The sequence below is a fragment of the Pogonomyrmex barbatus genome, unplaced genomic scaffold, assembly GCF_055798465.1.
Source record: "Pogonomyrmex barbatus isolate J1 unplaced genomic scaffold, ASM5579846v1 scaffold8, whole genome shotgun sequence".
NCBI lineage: Eukaryota > Metazoa > Arthropoda > Insecta > Hymenoptera > Formicidae > Pogonomyrmex > Pogonomyrmex barbatus.
The window spans coordinates 3,442,301-3,456,279 of record NW_028297182.1 but is presented as its reverse complement, the minus strand read 5'-3'; the positions used below and the strand labels follow the sequence as shown (position 1 = coordinate 3,456,279).

General features: G+C 42.6%; 1 protein-coding gene across 2 annotated transcripts in view; it reads right to left on the bottom strand.

Annotated features, from left to right (window-relative positions):
* The window catches only part of LOC105432764 (receptor-type guanylate cyclase Gyc76C), a 66,210-nt gene extending 53,910 nt beyond the window's left edge, over positions 1–12,300 (bottom strand). Inside the window, exon 1 of one of the 2 annotated variants that reach the window (XM_011647707.2) lies at positions 11,539–12,300. The gene's annotated coding sequence lies outside the window, so the exon portion shown is untranslated. Of the gene's footprint in view, positions 1–6,903; positions 7,050–11,538 lie in introns of those variants that run through there. The other variant, XM_089084160.1, reaches the window with a different exon arrangement.
* Between the last annotated feature and the right edge of the window lie 1,679 nt (positions 12,301–13,979).

Sequence of the window (13,979 nt, the reverse complement as noted above, 5' to 3'; positions counted from 1 at the left end):
GCCGCCTCTCGCCGATGGAACAAGAAACTCTATATCCGTCGGAATCTCCATCGTCAAGGCGCATGATATCCATCCATTATTACATTACGCCATTGCGTAATCGGCGTTTAACGCTTTTTACGGGGACCTCGCCTCGGTGCCCGCGCGAGAGTCAATCCGCGGCGCACGTCGCGGTCTGAAGAGCCTCGGTCGAAGCGAAGTCTGTCGGTCGGGTCTCGGTCTCTCGGTGTAGCTCGGCCGATTTCGCAAGTGCTCGGATTCCGCTCGTTGCGCTGGCAGACATGCTGGCAGCAGCGCGCGGCGGGTGCCCTCACCGCCGTGGTGGTGCAAATCGGATCGCATGCGTGAAAGGCATATACGCGCGCGCGCGCGCGCGCGCGCGAGTGTATGCATCGAGAGCGCACGGGAGCGTACGCGCACACGCGCGCGCACCGATCGCGGAGCGGAATTATATCGGTGCCAGATGTCGACTGTGACACGCCGAATCGTATGCCAAAAGCGCTCGCGACAGCGTCCCGATTTCGCAACTTTTGATCCCCCCCCCTCCCCCTCCGCACGACTATCCCGATCTTCTTATGCTAATTCGCACAGATGCATCGAAACGATTCCTATCTCGTTGAATTATAAATCAAGGATATATCGTTACCATAATCATACGGAGAATCCTATCGAATTTTATTTTTAATATAATCCCGCGTTGGAAAACCAGTTTGCGCAACCGCGTCGACTAAAGATAGCGTGAGAGAAATATCCGCATTTTTTAATACTTAATGCGGTTAAATATAGAAAAGAAATAGTAACCGTAAAAGTTTTGTTGATACTTGAAATCATTGAAAAAGATGCTTGGTAGTAATCACGCGATAGGAAATTCCGCGCCGTTGTTATCGGCGGGATACTGCCGTTGAGAATAAAATCACAAACTTGCTTTATATTTCCTACGTTAGATACTTAAGTACGTATTTCGTGAATACAATTTAACTATATTCCTCCCTTCTATTCTCTATTTCGCATAAAACCGCAAGATCACGCCAAGGGAGCTCCTATTTCCCGTATACGGTAACGAAACGGCGGCGTTCCCTCGCCACGGCGCGCCACCGGCGCGTACTCGCGCACGATCGGTCGAAGGAGTGCCTCGTGACGTTTCATCTCCGTGCGTTTTCCCGGCGGGGAAAAATCCTTCGCGGCGATGGGGCACACGCGGCGGAGGGCGCTCCCGGGACCGCGAGAATACGGACCTCGGGCTCGTCCGCCGCGCGGGAAAACTAGTTCTAACGGAGTTTTATGCCGAACGCGAAGGAACGAACGGTGGACCAGTTCTACCGCCGTCAATGAAGCGCACTGTATGTGTCGCGCGAATGCACCGCGCTTGAGAGGGGGGTCCCCGGGGCACGCACCACCCGAGAGCGGAGAAGCCAGTCATTGCCCGGACGGCCAATCGCGTCACGGACCGAGAGAAGACCGCCGATCACGATTTGCCGTGTAGTCAGTCAGAGTATATATGTCTCTCTTTTTCTTTCTTTCTCTCTCTCTCTCTCCCCCCCTCCTCCCGTTTCCGTTACAATATTACTAGTTGGTATCTTTCTCCCTCTTTCTGTTTTTCTCCACGCGCTTACTTAGTGTTATTAAACATTACAACTGTGTAGACAGATAAAAAAAAAAAAATATTAGTCAGAAATAAATATTTAAATATTACAAGGATGTCTTAAAATAAAATAACGAAAAATAGAATTCGAGGTCGTTTATGTTTATGTTGGAAAATTATTTACATAATTATATACATAATGCGTATGCATAATGTGCAATAATATGGATAATGTATAATGTATATGTATATATATATATATATATATATGTATGTGTGTATAGTATATATATATACTATTTTTTCCTTGTTATTTTTATTTTTATCGTCGTTTTCTGTAATTTTAATGTAGCATTCATTTGTTATGCACCAACTATATGCCTAGTTTTTTTTTTTTATATTCATAAGGTGATAAGATTTTTTTCACGAAATGCTCGGTGAAAATATTTATACTCGCTTTATGAATATTGAAAAACGAAACTAAAAATAATTCCAGTAAAGCTTGCATACATTTTTTTCCTACTGTATAATTAAACTGTATCAACAGAGCGCAAATTATATGCATAAGAATATATGTTTATTGCCTTTTCATATTTATTTTTCATGCACTTGCAATTATTGCTACGGGCATGTGATAAAACGGCGGAGATTGAGTTCTTTTTATTTCGCGCTCTTTGATACATCATGTCAAAGTGCAAAGCACATTGTTAAATATATTCTGATATACTAGACCTTATCGTATTCTAGACTTCACACGTATCGTTTGCGTATCTCTTCTTCTCAATTACATACATATTCCCGAATTTCCCCAGCTAAATATTCCCCAACGGAGATATGCAAGTCCGAAATATAAACAAACTGCTACGTATACAAGCGCCTCGTGTGATACCAATGTATGAGATCTCTCACGTCGCTCTCCTCTCCGCCGACTCTCTTCGCGCATATTTCCCTTCCACTCACGCCGAGGTCCCCTCCTATCTCCCTCTCTCTCTCTCTCTCGCTCCTTCTTTCCATCGGTCTCTCCTCATTGCAAAGTGCCGTAATATTCTCCTGCCGGAGTTATTTTCGTCGCGCTCACCCGACCAGCTCTCCCGAGGCGGCATTGCACGGGTTGCTCTCTGCGCATTGTCTAGAGGCCCCTCTTGCTGCTCGCTGCCGGATCGAGTAACTGGATTTCCAGGCTAGCAAGGCGATCGGCAAAGCGATCCCTCGTGCTTTCCTCGTTTCTCGCTTCCGCCGCCGACCTCGTACGCATCGTGAGCAATATTGAATAAAAACCTGAGAAACTTCCTTTAAATAGATCTTTAAAATAAAGCCGAATGAATCATTGAGATTGATATTATCAACTCAATGATATTCTCTGTAAGATTTTATTTCATTGATTATATCAAAATACTTGTTCTTCACTTCAACCACGCGTAACGATGTATGATTATGTTATCATATATTATAAACACAATGATTTTAAGCTTTTTGTGAACTCGGGGAAAAAAATTTAGAAAATTAAATATAAATTTTTAATCATGGGATAAAATCTTGTTCGTACGTTTTTGTCCGTCGATATTTTTTTCGGACCGGTCTTTTCTTTTTAGCATACGCATCTTATTTCTGGCTGCTTTTTGACCTCGATTGACTCAAGGCCATCCCTTTTTATCCAAACAAGGGAACGGAACATCCGTTCGTCTTCATGTTTCAAATGGGTTGCTGTGAACTAATAGCATCGCAACGCATTATAAGAAGAACAAATTGTATAATATTTTGGATAACTTTTTTAATAATCTGATTTATATATCATGAAATTAAAGATACGATATCTTAATTTAAAATTGAATACAAAATGTGTGTGTGTGTGTGTGCGCGCGTGTGCGTGCGTGCGGAATGTGTGTGTGATATTATTAATAATTCTTTAAACTATTTTAACCATATACATGTTTCACAGTTTGTGTGATAGATGTTCATATCAGCAACTGTTTTTATTTCGTAAAAAAAAATTATAATTTCGTAAAAAAAAAAAAAAGAAAAAAAGAAAAAAACAGCTGTCGCGATCAAGACTAGCTTAAGTTATATTATTTTTACCATGTAAAAGATAGACGTTCATTTTGATAGGATGGTTTGAAAAATCAAAAATTCCAAGTTTAACGCCAACGACAAGAATCTAAAAATCGCACAGGGGCAAAATGCATCTCACATCCGTAAAGCATAACTGCAGGTGATCCATGTGTCATATGCAACATCGATTGCGGCGATCAAATGACCGATGAAAATGCGCAACGCCCACTGGAAAAGTCTGCCGCTAAAAAATGATCGTATCTCACGGTGTTTTATACCTTTTTATATCTCACCGGTCCCACGGTAGACAATTATGTAGGGAAAAGAGAAAAGAGAATATACCGATGAGACATTTGACACTTTTAAGCGCATCGTACAGAAAAGCATGGAAAATATCGCGGATTTTACATTCTTTTTAGACACACTTATTGAGAAGAACTTCTGCCTGTAAAAATTTAATTCATATTTTATTTTGTCCATTCAGGACAATTATTTAGTTTCAGCAACTTCTCTTCCTGTCATCCTGTAGATGTATCGCATCTGGTGTATCCAGAAGTCGTTCCGGTTTTGCGGAGAGACGGAGAGAGTTAAACACATCTGTAGCTCTTTAATCGTGGCCTGAATGAAAGGAACATCATGATCAGCCGAGACAACCGTATTCGTAATCACGCTCACGGTAAATGCATCGTCGTCAAGCGTGCGCGTGAGTGGCACTCGTTACTTAATGCTTGCTTATATGACATTATTAACTCGTCAGTCATTACTCAACCGCCCTTACGATTACGCATAGCGGCAGCTTTGAGCCTACGAATTATCGTGCAAGGTGCAACGCACACGTTTTTTTTTTTTTTTATGGGTTGCCGCAAAATGGCAAGTTACTCGTTCAATTGATTTACGCGGAATGACTTTGCTCTCGATTGCGCACACGTTCACGTACTCGATGGCGACACAGGAAGATTATGCAAATGAAATCTCATTTCCCTACCAGCGGATTATTCGTTTCCTCAGATATTCGATAAATTTTTTCGCGTTCCGTGAAATCTTATCGTTCTATCACGGCGCACTCGTAACGGATGCGACGGCCGGAAAAGTAGCGGGATGCAAATAAACCTCGGTGTAACAAGAAAGAAAAAAAAACCGTTGTTTCGGCACGCGTGCACATAGTGGCGCAAACGCACGTGCCAACGTCCTATAGCGTATCGTGGAAATATCGAACGAGAATATTAAACCAATAATCTCTCGTAATATTGCAACGATATCATTTAATGAGGAAATCTTCAAAAAATTAATATATCGAGTGCTTTCCACAAATAGCCAGAAACGTCATTCTACCTTTTTAACACTTGATGAATAACAAGGACAAAATGATATTGTGTTACCATTTTCATGTTAAAAAGACATATAATACATATATATCTGTGTCATGATACATTGTTAAATGCTATGTCGTAAACATGGTTTCGTGAATATTTCATCGGGGCAAAAAGCAATCAGATAACGAGAAAGTCTTGTTCCTTTTGCTTTTCTTTCGGTAAGCATATTGAAAATATGTCTTCTCGCCTATTGATATACTTTCGCACTCCGTGTCGGGTAAGGGAATGAAGATACATTTGTCCATTCCACATACGTGCGCTACGTTCGGTGAATAAATTTCGTCTTCAAAGCTGCTGCCCGCCTCTCAACCGCGCGGTCCAAGCATTCCGACATGCGCGCGTATATAATGCTAAAAAAGAACGGACTTCTACGAATTCTTTCGATCGTCCCCGGCAAACCTGCGATTTCGAATTTCCGTGAGCGTAATCCGAAAGTCCGACAACCCGCTAACCAGCGGGTTGAGAACCTCGGCCCCGCGTCGTACGCTCGTAATAATATTACAATCACGCGCGATTTATTCCGGTTGAAATTCCGATTTATAGCAGTCGACGCGAACGCCTGTCAAACGACGCTTCTACGCACATTATTGGCAGGTTGAGAAGCACTGTCTGCGGTCACGCTCGCGGTATTACACGATACACGCGTATGATTTATCCGGCTAGATATTTGTAATAATTGAAGGTTGGAATATATCATTCAAATTTCTCTGATACTGATGGGTCGCGTCATTAATTGTACGTCCGCGATCATACTCGTAATATACGTAACCGTACGCATACCACTAATTTCGCTAGGAGCAGTGCTTCACGAGAGAGCGAAATATAAACAATTATTAAATGCGTTCCTTTTCCAGCAAATTTTTCTATTTACCGCTAAGCAATCCGAAAAAGAAACTAGTGATAGATAGTCCGCGATAGATGTCGCAACACGTACGTAATTTACACCTTTTGAAAAAAGAAATTTAGAAAGTGAACTAAAGCTACATAATACGACCTTTCCCGAGTAATGCCGAGATCAACGTGAAATTTCCTAAAGATTAGCTCTCATTGCTCAGCTATCATTAATTCTGAAATATAAATCTATTAATCCTTCAGTGATATCAACAAACGTTGCCGTTAAGAGCTCGAGAAAAAAGTCGTTCGCGATATATATGCGTGTGTATGCGCGCGCGTTTACAATAAATAGAGGAGACACGCGTGACTTTATTCCGGTTGAAATATTATATTGACCGCGAGAAGCGTATCTGGAGAGTTTAATTTGCACGGACTAGCGTAATTCGACTCTGAATGAGCACACCAGCGGATTCCGTACTTCATTGGTGGCTGGATGGGAACAACACAGGTTAATCGGGTAATTTCAACGTTCAAGCTACGCATGCAGCTAATTATGGCCGTTAACCACTTAACTTGATTGATTAATTAGAAAGCACGTTTTTTTTTTCTCGGCCATGCGTCACGCTCGGTGAGATTGATCGCTGGTTGCGCGTTTTCGATTCCGCATGACTGATTACATTGTGCGCGAGCGATTACACCGTTTACGCTGATCTTATAATAAAATCTTGCAAGTTGCACCCATTTCTTCGCGATTGAAAAATTGTCTTGTAACACTGTCAATATGCCACGCCGCTAACATTCACGGAATAATTTTCTACTTATGCTGCGCATACTCATGTTTAAATTAAATAAATCACCGTCCACTTTCAGCCAAGAACAAGAAATATAAGAAATGAAAATAAAAAAAAATGAGGAATTTCAATAAATCAATGATCGATTTATATTAAAGAAAATATATAGATTAGAACCGCTAAAAAAAAAAATAACGGAAGCAATTGAGAACGAAAGCAAGTAGTTTTGAATTTAAATAAATTCAAAAAGATTGCCAGGTACCCAAGATCTTACCTTGACCGATAAGTGTCTATATTATCCATTTTTGCGCTCGAAGAAATGTAACTATGTGCCTCCTCGCTTGAATGTTCAAGTTTCTGCTATTTAAGAGAACGTTCGGACGTTCGTAAAGTTATGAAAACCGTGAAATACCTGCCACGACTGAATTTCACACTTCTCTAAGGCGCATGCCTTCCTCTCGTTGATGTTTTCTACACTGTCACATTTCGCATCATGTTGAAATCGCTGACGAGAAAGGAACGTTATCGCGGCAATCGCGCGCAAATAAAACGTGCGTGAATACGAGACGTGTGTTTACCGCAATAAAAATCGACAGTTGCTGGTCAAAGCGATTGGGCCGGTTAAACAACCTTCCGCCACTCTCCGTATGTCCACTCATCTCCCTCCCGGAGACAATCTTTTAAAAATAGTGTGCAACAGAAAACTATTGTCTGACTGACGCCGGGGCTGACGGGGAATATTTTATCGTGGCAACCTTTGATCCGCGTCGCGGAGTGTAAAATTGATTTTCTCAACTCGCCTTCGTTTTCTCGGTAAGCCGGAATTTCCATCTCGCTCGGGAACAATGAGCGGGAACTGTTGAAGGAAAAAAAAAAAAAAAAAAAAAAACGTATAAATCGCACTGTGAAAATGGTTCACGTCAATCGACTATCTTCGTCACGCGAAAGATGGAATAATCTGGGGACTGATTGACCGGATTGTGGAAACATCAGGGCTGAGTTCAGAAACTCTGGATGTATCATTTTATCCGTGTTTTTCGTCGAATATTAAACAAGGATAAAACGATATATCTGGATGCACTCGGGTGTTATTTCTGAACGCACCCCAGTAGTGTCGTGTTGTATTAGGTTTAGAATACGTAGCACGCTGTATACAACTAGATGAAGCAGCCGAGCCGAGCAGCCGAAATTCAATGTATGTATCTCGCACGAACGGCTAGGAACGGTGACTGAAAATGGGGAAAATAAACAGACGCGCGTTTATAATCGCAGTCGGACGTAAATAACAGCGGCGGGGACACAATACGCGAGGTTTATCGCACGGCGCGTATTAATGAGTTTGTTTTCGAGCGCGACGCTCGCCGGCCGATTCGATCCTTCCTTTTTTTTTTCCCTCTTTTTCTTTCGGCGTCCGTTATGCGCGCGGGAATTTATTAAGGTACACGGAGGAATTTATGCGCGGTCGTTATTCGCCGGTCGGCGGTACCGCCACGTTCGCGAGAGGCATACGGACGTTAATGAAGTTCCGCGGTGTTTTCCCTGCTCCCCCCCCCTCCCTCCCTCTCACTCCCTTCCGGCCACCATCATGCGAAAAATGAAGCTGTGACTCACACGGAGATCGGCGTAACCGATGTGTACGTGCGTCGCGACCACGTGTGTCGATTCCGAGAAAAATCAATCTTCCGCGAATCCGCCCGCGCGGTCGCTCGGCGGACAACAAAGAAGCGTGACGGTATCTGTAATCCTCGAAACAACACACGCGAGGAAAGAAACGTTAAGCTTCATATGTACGTATATATATATATTAATGAGACTCTAGATACACTTCGCAAGACGCGAGACGTCTTCCACGCAAGCAAAATCGTTACTATGAAAAGTATCCTATAACTGTGATGACCATACGTTCTTTATTTTTAAGGACAGTCCTTTATTTCAGGTAGCTGTCCTTTAGATTTACTTTTCTTAAAACTCAATTTTGTCCTTTATCTAATAAGAAATTCTTTCCTAGAATTCCTCAGTTTTTCAATATCAGAATTCCTCAGTTTTTCAATATATAATCTTATACACGAATGAGTAATTTTTAAAATGTATACGTAAGAAAATCTCATAATGTATAGATTTCTGAGTTACAAATTTGAAAACATGTAGAAACGAAAAACCCTAAAATTTTCAAATTGATCCTTTATCTTCTCAAAGAAAATATAGTATATACTGTGCTCATAATATTCGCGTTCCTTGGCATCTTCCTATATTTTCCAATCACGTTAAGCTACAGAGAGGTCGTTCTTCAGCCTGTTTTTATTTCATTCATAAGTTGTTATTCTACACTACGAGGAAATCATGCTACGAACTGAAAGTTGAAAAAAAAAAGAAAAAAAAAAAGAAACTGAGATACCGCGGGTATTTGTAAATAAAGACATAAGAGGATTTAAAAAAAAAGGAATTAAATGAAAGGATGAAAAATAGACGAACACTGTTTTATGTACAAGTGTACGTTAAAGGTTCAAGTGCGACCGTAATTTTTTTTTCATCGCCACTTTTAGGAGCGATTAATCGAGCGACAAAGTACCATTCAATCGACGGAACGTTGACCGTGCTCTCAATACCCAATTTTTGCAACTAAACAGATGGCCCGAATCATCGCAAGCTCCAGCATCGCGCATGAATCACGTGATTAGACACCCCTCCCTCTCTCCCCCCGCCTCTCGCCACGAATATTATACGCGATGATACCTCTCGGGCATCTCATACAACAAACTTTGAATTGAAGTTTATTATACTGGAAGGTCATTATACCGCGTCATCTAGTTATTAGCTGAATACCGGTTAACGATGCTATATAGGGTGTTGAAGAAAAAGCGTTCGGTACTTGGAAAATGTGTAGCGTTTACCAACTCGAATGTTTAAACAACAAAAATGCTTAGTTAACGTATATCTAAAGGCTGATCTTACAAGAGTCGGAACGGTTCTGGTTATAAATGTGACTTACTAGTTTTTATTCGGCGCACAGCGCGTAAATAAATGATTATCTTATCGCCTTGCTTCAATACTTAAATATTACACTTTGGAGACAGTATTTAAAACAGACTTTCGCCGAAAAATGAATAGGACATCTGATGAATCGTCTGCCCCCTTCCCTTCCCCCTCCACTCACCTCTTCCCTTTTCCAAATCTTGTGTCTTTCATGAATTGAAGTATACGTATACTCGATATATTTATCGAGACGAAAAAATTAGTATACAAGAGATAGAATGGTGAGCGAGGAATGTCTGCAGGATAATGTAAAGAAAAAGAATTTTCGTAAAAAAAAGTGTGAATCGTGAGAATAAAACGGCACTTGGAACACCTTTCAAATATCAAAATAAAAATACGATAAGATAATCCTTTGTTTATACGCTGTATGCAATAAACAGATACGAGCCATTATGAGCTCGAAATATCACTTTACATATATATAATAATTATGAGTAATGTTTTAATTTATCACGTATAATTATGCCCGTTTCGATGCAGGAAAATAAAAATAGTGCCAGCTATTTAAATCTTGAGATAAAACTAGAAAAGCGATATTAATTTTAATTGCTATATATATAGCATCTAAAACATGTCATTAAAATAGATTCGTGCGCATTCAGCGTATTCAGCGATTGAAAAAGAAATTAATATCGTTTTCTCAGTTTTTCCTTTGCATTTAAATGACTAACATTATTTTTATCCACTTATGTCAAGTCAGGGTTTTTTGCCGCATGCGTTTTTTATCCAACGTCAATGTCACGCGGCAGCCTGACACGTGTACACGATGTACCTCGTACCTATCCAGCCTATGCATTATTTAAATCTATATATTATTCGGTCGGCGTAGAGATAGATATTTAAAAATAGCAAACAAGAGATGGTCCAGCGCGCGTTTATGCGAACACTGTTACGGATTCTCGACCAAGCGCATTCATCGCGAAATCTTCGCATAGATCTTCGCAATATTATCGTAACATTACGGAAGCACGTGCAAGAGCGCGTTAAAATAAACAAATATAAAGTCCAGCACGCGTACTCGCGCTCCCCCCGGTGCTCGCTCGTAGCGCTAAATATGAATATTATAGTCCGCCCACGCGATAACGTCGTGTTTGCATGTCTTAATACAACGCGCCAGAGAAGCGGACGTCGCTCGCTAAATAGCGGTAAGTAACGGCCGGGGCCCTCGCGAGCGCCTTCGCGGAAGATTTCGGTGTTTATTTCCCGTTTCTTTCCCCCGCGATCAGACTTCAATTAAAAGAATCTCACGCGATAAGATAAGCCGCGAGTACGCGTTTCCGATGTATCGAAATAGGAACGGGTCCGCGCGCGCGCGCGTTTATCATCCCGCTCGCGAATCGTGCGCGAAGCGGGTCGAAAAAGCGCCTATCTGAGAAGCGAGAATTTTAAACCGGCTCGCCTCGGATGAGAAACGGACGAGATTCGTTTCTCGGGGGGATGCCAACGAGACGCCCGCGTCGCGAGCGAAGCCGAATCGTCGATGGAATTCCACCCGTGTGACGCGCCTCGCTCGAAGTCAAGTACGCCACGAGTGTGACACGCGAGGGAATATTCCTCACAAGAATTTCCGCATATCGGCGACTGGCGTTCGTCCAATCGGCGGCCGCGGCGATTTCTCGCGCGCCTGCGAAGAGACCCAGCGAGGAACTCTTCTCTCGTGTTTGTACAATACGCAGCAGCGGCGACGACGGCGATTTCCCCGCGCGCGTCCCCATTGCTTCGGCGACTCGCGCGATCCAACCTGAGAGGGATGTAGTACGAGGATAAGTGTGAGAGAGAGAGATGTGCGGATATAGAAAAAGAAAGCGTGAGAGATTGGCGACGAGAAAAAGGCAGGGGGAAAGGACGGTTTTTCGATATGCGATATTTCTTTTACCTGCGACTCGTGTCCAGCATGGTAATCCAGTCCCGCGTGGATAAACGAAGCGGGCGGGGGAGAACTATCTCAACATCCCTGATTCTCAGAAGACTCTTGACGATTGGATTTTCTCGTGGGAGAACGGAGAAACTTCCGGATAATCGGACGGCACTATTTGCTCTTTCGCGGGGGTGCCCCCGGAACCGACCGAAGTTCCCCGCGCGCACACGCGCGCGCGCAGTGGCAGCGACAACCGGAAAACGAAAATCACACCACCACAGCCGCTTGCAATTCCAGGAACATGTGCAAAACAGGCTATGCGGAGAGACGCTCGGGTCGGACGAAAGGACAAGGGGGAAGGGAGAGACGGTCGATAGGAAAAAGGTCGGCAGAAGAGAGAGAGAGAGAGAGAGAGAAATGCGGAATCCGTCCGATATATTCCGGCTATTTTCCGTTTTCCGCGAAATCTCGCGATTTTACGCGCCTGCGACCGCGTGCCGCCTCGCGGCGCTTCGGTGGCTTCGAGGAAATTCGCGAACAGCGGCAGGTACGCGTGCCGATCGCCGATCGCCGATCGGAAGACCGATCAGTAAAACGATAACAGAGCAGCAACGTGCCAATAATCGTGCCAATAATTATGCCGCTACCACCGCCACCGTTTCCTTCCTCCTCGCTCGATTCGTCTTCTCGATGTGGCATGCGCGCGCGCGCGCACAACTCAATTCGATCACTCGCGTGCGATACAACCGAACATAAGCAAAGGCCGCAACATACTGAGCAAACACATGATCCCGGCGGGGACTAGTGTCGACGCTCGCTGCGCAGGGGGCGCCACTGCGACAGCGTTCGCGGGATCGCCGAGCGCGCGCGACGTACTTCGAAACGATCCGCGTGATCGTGATCGATCGCGATCGAACGCGATCTTCTCTCTCTCTCTCTCTTTCCCTCCCTCTCTCTCTCTCTCTCTCTCTCTCTCTCTCTCTCTCTGTCTTTTTCTCTCTGTGTCAATAGGATGTGCACTGAATTCGTCGTGACGATCGTGAACGTTTCGATAGGACGCGAATTAATTTCGCGATTTAACGAACTGAATTCTTGATCCTGGTAAAGAGAGGAATTCCAAACTACGTTATAACGTTAATAATACCGCGTGCGCAAAAACTCGTTCCACTGTGAACTATTTCGAGCGCGCACGTGAAAAACAGAGAGAAACAGGAAAAACCGATTGCTTATTTGTAAACCAATCGAGACTGAAATTATACTTATAATATTATACAATAGCAGATGAGATACGGTGCCAATAGTTATTAAATCACCATTTTTTGTTCGAGCTTATTTAGTTTTGCAAATATGACAAAAATATCACAGCTACTTGGTTTGATTTATCGATTTGCGAACGTTTATGAATAGAATTCCGCTAATCGTAGCTCTACAATGTCTTGTTTGAAGATGAATAAGAAGATGTCTAACCGTCACGAGCATCGCATTCTTAGATCTGGCCCTGAACCGACGAAATAGAATAATCACTAATTAACGTTAATGATTTCACACGTAATTCCGGAAAATTTCATAACCGGTAGGAAGAGGAAATTAACCGCGGCGTAACTATTAATCATTATTCCTAGGAATTCATACATTCATCTTTGCACAAAGTGTACCAGGCGTAATTAGAGTTGACCCAATCCTGTTTGACGACTTCTCATTTCCATTAATCGCGAGCAATACTTCGTATTTAAACTCTCGCGGCTTGGACAGCTTGAGGCGAAGATATAAACTTCTGATTGCATCGCCGGCAACGACGCCATCGTCAAATCGGATTGTATTCCGTTCTTATCTTCGTAAAAGTAGGTGTGGAAGCTAATTTTATGCAGGTCAATCAAGCTTGCGCGATGAATCTTCACGTCTGTGGGAATTCGAATGCGTAAGCAGAGAGATCGTGTGACGAGCATCGTCTCGAAATTCGGTAACCTTCAGGCGTGATATTAAATGTAAATGGCATTCAAAGCTTCTGTTCTTTTTTTTTTTTTAAAGTATATTAACGCGCCCGATTATTTGCCGTGCGTAATTTAAGCAAATTTGTTGATTAGTACAACCGATCACGTGTATCGCATTTATCTGTATTATGATCAGTGCATATAAATTAAACAGGCTGCAACCTAGAATCCTCATATTACGACGAGTTCTATTATCTCGTGAGGACGAGTATATAAATAATTAGTTTTCAATTTAAATATTTTTAAATCTGCTATCATTTAACACGGAAGAGAAAGAGACTCGTGCATGTTACAGCATAACAACAACGTCACTATCTGCATTTGCATGCATTTATTTCAGCTGTAAAACGCATTAAACCGCTCTCAACAATCATTTATGCGCAATAATTTAACACAGTTTATATCAATCATCGAGTTCTTTATCGCTTTATGCGTCTTATCATCAAGATATTTATAATTATTTGGTAC